At 40.0% G+C, this 5,000-nt stretch overlaps 1 protein-coding gene across 3 annotated transcripts in view; it reads right to left on the bottom strand.

Moving 5' to 3' along the window:
- The window catches only part of dtn (transmembrane protein 132C dtn), a 98,088-nt gene that overhangs the window by 91,523 nt on the left and 1,565 nt on the right, over positions 1 to 5,000 (bottom strand). The window lies entirely within an intron of this gene.

The raw sequence follows: 5,000 nt of genomic DNA, 5'->3' as shown, positions 1-5,000 counted from the left end.
AATTTGACGTGCATAACTCGATCATATGAAGATGAAGATGAGTTATAAAAGGAAAGTCATATTATGCAATCGCAAAAAAATATTGATAAATGGATGGATGGATGGATAGATCGATAGATAGATAGATAGATAGATAGATAGATAGATAGATAGATAGATAGATAGATAGATAGAGAGTGGTCATGACCGATGAAGCGAGTACAAGATCGTGCTCGAAGTCGGATCGTGAAAGAGTAACAGTAACGAAAAGAGAAAGAAACGGAGAGGGGAAAAAAAAAGATAGCTTCCTGCGAACACGACGTTCCTCGAATCTTTTAAAACGAGCTCGTACACACAAAGTCGTCTTATCGACCCCTCAGTCTCTCTCTCTCTCTCTCTCTCTCTCTCTCTCTCTCTCTCTCTCTCTCTCTCTCTGTCTCTTTCTGTCTGTCTATCTCTCTTTCTCTCTCCTTGTCTTTCTATCTAACACGAAACGCAAACGCAAGACGACGCTTTTTCAATCTTCTTCTTCTCCTTCTTCCTCTTCTTCATTTTCTTCACCTTCTTTATCCTCTTCCTTCCTTCTCTTACCACTACCACTTTCATCTCTTTCGAGAGATAAAAACGAAGTCGGACGCGCAGCTTGCGTTAAAACTCTAAAACCCGATCGGTCGCGACTACTTCTGTCGTCGTTCGAGACTTAAAATTTTCAAGGAAACTTCGATTTAATCCCAAGCAATCGAGTTTCTTGATTACAAACTCTCCCCTTCCTTTTCCATCCCCTCATCCTTCTTCTCCTATACCCAACCCCACGAGTTTGTAGAAAGACTACGGTTAAAAGTTTAAAAGGAGATCTAATGCGAAAGATAGAGAAAAAGAGAGAAAGACTGAGTGGCAGAGATAAACAGAGACACACATACATTTACACACACACAGAGAGGAAGAGAGAGACAGAGAAAGAGACAGAGAGAGAGAGAGAGAGACAGAGAGAGACAGAGAGAGAGAGAGAGAGAGAGAGAGAGAGAAAGAGAGAGAATGAAAAGGAGTGGGGAAAAAAAGAGAGACAAAGAAAAAAGAACGGATGCAATACTAAAAGGGTGGAAAAAGTATAAACGCATTCCGCCCCGTCGACTCCATCGACGTATCTTCGATGTGCCAAGAGAAATGAATGTTCCATTTCTTGCACCATTCTGCATATGTAAAATCTCGATCGTACTTTTTCTTGAAAAATTCGTAAAGCTCAAGACCAACGATAAAGAGAGAGAGAGAGAAAGAGAGAGAGAGAGAAAGAAATAAAGGAAGATAGAAAACGGTGAGAAAGATAAACTTACTACTACTAAGAGCCAAGTTTTTAACGGAAGTTTATAAAAAGTGAAGACGCGATTAAGGTACAAATTTCTCCTATCCAACGTCCGAAGAACGCAAGAGGAAAGAACGAATGATGCTTGAATAAAAAAAAGAGTTAAAAAAAAAATAACTAAAAGAAAGAGAGATAGAGAGAGAGAAAGAGAGAGAGAGAGACAGAGAGACAGACAGAATGGGAGAGAAAGAGAGAGAGAGAGAGAGAAACGGTAGAAGGAGATGTGTCAGCTGCGAACAGTAGGAAAAGTTAAGAGAAAAGTTTTAATCGTTGTGGATAACGAAGCGGGTTATAGTTAAGAGCGTGCCCATAAACATTCGTCTCGTGAAAAAAAAGTTATGACCCGTGGCTTTTCCCCCGTCGTTCATGAGCGAACAGAACAATTGTAGAATCTAACTGTACGATTCTTGCACGTTAAAACTAAAACTAAAACTAAAATATATTTCATGTCCCTTTCCTATGTCCGTGCGTGCGGCGTTCGTTGCGTTCGTGCGCCTTTCACGATCGAGAAACAATTCCAGATACACGAAACGACTTTCTCCATCTCTCGCTTACTGTCATATCTTTACTCCAAAAAAAAAAAAAAAAAAAAAAAAGAAAAAAAAGAAAAAAAAAGAACAAAAAGAAGAAGAAGAGAAAAAGATAGAAAAAAGCGAGGCCCTGTTTTTATGGCCCACATATACACGTAGTACGCAAACACCGGGGAAGGATGTTTAAGAAGGTACGCCTAATATTTTACCTCCCGTGATACTGGATCCCTCTTCTTCTCTTGGAAACGGCGAAGGTTAACGAGAAAAAACGCGGAGTGCTCTCTCTCTCTCTCTCTCTCTCTCTCTCTCTCTCTTTCTTTGTCTTTCTCTCTTGCATACTCTCTTCCATGTTCTTCCTCTGATTCTTTCGTAAGAGGAGGGCACCAGTGAAACATTTTCACGAGAATCTTCCGAAACATTTTTTCATCTTATGTAAAAGGAAAAAAAATATGAAAGTAAGAGATAGATAGATAGATAGATAGATAGATAGATAGATAGATAGAAAGTAAGAGATAGATAGATAGATAGATAGATAGATAGAAAGAGAGAGAGAAAAAAGAGAAAAAAGAGAGACAAAATGCGCGTGCCACTGATGGTCCCTTCTTCCTTCCGGAACGATCAAAGCTGATACGTAAGTCTTTGGATGACTCACGAAACGAGAAGCGCTCAAGCATACGCATGCACGCACACGTACGCACGTTCGTCAGAAAGGTACGTGGAAATGTTTGCGTGTTTGCATGTATGCGTATGTATGTGTGACGGGCAGGAACAAGCTGGAGAAGAAGAAGAAGAAGAAGAAGAAGAAGAAGAAGAAGAAGAAGAAGAAGAAGAAGAAGAAGAAGAAGAAGAAGAAGAAGAAGAAGAAGAAATAGAAGAAGTAGAATAGTAATAAGAAGAAGAAGAAGAAGAAGAGAGTGCCGGTGATCGCGAACCAACCGGACGCGTGTACCTACATAGATATGTATGTAAGTACATAAATAAATACATACATACATACATACATACATACATACATACATACTTACATACATAGGTACTTAGTTATGTATGTATAAGGACGAAGGACGAACCAGTAGAAAGAGATAGAAGTGGATTACGAGGCAAGACGGGGTGCAAGACTTGAACGAGAAAAATTATGAACAGTCGCCGGGAGTAAGATAGAGAATGATAGTTTCAAAAGGGAGGACGAGAGAGAAAGAGAGAAAGAGAGAGAGGAAGGGTGGTAGGAAGGGAAAGATATAATAAACGGCTTGGAAGAGCATTTATTTACGTCTGACGATTAGATTCACTAAAAAGTTATATAAACGATGGTAAAGGAAAGAAGTAAAGTACTCCCCAACCATATCGATCTCTTAAGCTCCCTAAGATATTCCTACTAGTTCGTTCTAACTAGTTCGTCGATGATTATACAGACACGATATTATTTTTCCTTAGTAGGAAAAATTTTTTTCCCTACTAAGGTTACATTTTCCCGACAATGGTTACATTTATATACGTATCTATATATAAGTAAGCAAGAAGTACTTTTCCATCCTTGCATTGAAATCGTTTTAACCAATATCTCTAACGTGTTCCTGATAATTTATATGAAATAAATCGTTTTACGAAATTATCATTATCCAAGGTCTCTTCTTCTTTTACTTTTACTTTTTCTTTTCTTGGAAATTCATTAGTGCGCGAGAATTCGCCGCTTCCGGTGTCGTCATACTCGACCGAAGGAATAAACGATCAAGGAGGATCTTAAAATATTAAGATCCGCGAAATTCTCTCTCTCTCTCTCTCTCTCTCTCTCTCTCTCTCTCTCTCTACCTCTCTTTCTCTTTTCACAGATATTCGAAAAACTTGAGAAAAAAACAGAGATAAAGGGAATATACTTACACACACATAAACATATATATATATATGTATACACACACACACACAGACACACATCCGCATTATGAACGCGGAGAGATCAATGCACGGAAACGTAATAGTAGTAATAGTAGTAGTAGTAGTCGGTACTGTTAGCTTTAACGACACGTTTTAGAAAAACGATCGAAGAAAAGGAAAAAGGACGAGAGGTTGGTTTCCTCCTAGCGGCGCACGCCATAAGATGACCATAAGATGGAAGAAAAGAGAGACATTCTGAGAATAGGAAAAGATCTTACAGATCAAGAAAATGTAAGAACTTTGGATGGAGAGAAAGTTCGATGGATGGAGAAAATAAAAAGAATCGAAAGAGAAAAAAAAAAAAAAAAAGGAAAGAAAAAGGTAAGAGTCCGAACGTTCGAATAGGGAGACAAAGAGAAAGAGAGAAAGAGAGAGATCGGCCCATGCTCCCTTCTTCTCGTCGTCGTCGTCGTCGTCGTCGTCGTCGTTGTCGTCGTTGTCGTCGAGAATGCTAGCCATCTGGCAGAGCGCCGTGATTCCCATCGACGTGCGAGACCCGACCTCGTCCATGCTTGGTGGCGCCTACCCCACGATTTTCTCTTCCCTTTACGTGCGAGAGAAAGAGAGAGAAAGAGAGAGAGAGAGAGAATGAGAATGAGAATGGGAAAGGGAAAGAGAGAGAGAGAGAGAGAGAGAAAGAAAAAGAGGGAGGGGATGAAAAAGAAAGAGATGGAGGAAAAGAACCGGCGGACAAGTTACGCGAAGGGGAAACAGAAAGATAAAGTATCCGGAGGTTTGAAGAAGGGGGAGGGGGAGGTGAAAAGGGGGAATAGGGCGGAGGAATGGGGCAAGATGAAGGGGGGCTACGATCGAAACTGGTCTTTCCCACGCGAAACTCTAAAGTATATATATGTACATATATATATATATATATATATATATATATGTATATATATGTATATATATATAATACGTGTCTTCCATTTTTGCGAAGACTCCTTTCGGATAACCTCAATGATAATAAAAATAAGCCCCGTGATTTCGTTTACGTGAAAAATATCATCGGGGGTTTATACGGTCGACATTCTTGAAATAGAGAGAGAAAAAAAAAAGAATTAAATTAGAGCGAGAGAGAGAAAGAGAGAGGAAGAGAGAGAGAGAGAGAGAGGGTAAAGATAGCGCCGTGGTAGGAGCACGCGAGTCGAGGCGTATTGGCGCGAGAGTGAATACGAGACCGGCGCACGTGCCCCGCCAAGTCC

This window comes from Vespa mandarinia, chromosome 22 (assembly GCF_050613455.1).
Source record: "Vespa mandarinia isolate Hongniang chromosome 22, ASM5061345v1, whole genome shotgun sequence".
In the NCBI taxonomy this organism is placed as follows: domain Eukaryota; kingdom Metazoa; phylum Arthropoda; class Insecta; order Hymenoptera; family Vespidae; genus Vespa; species Vespa mandarinia.
This window is presented reverse-complemented; position numbering and strand designations above follow the sequence as displayed.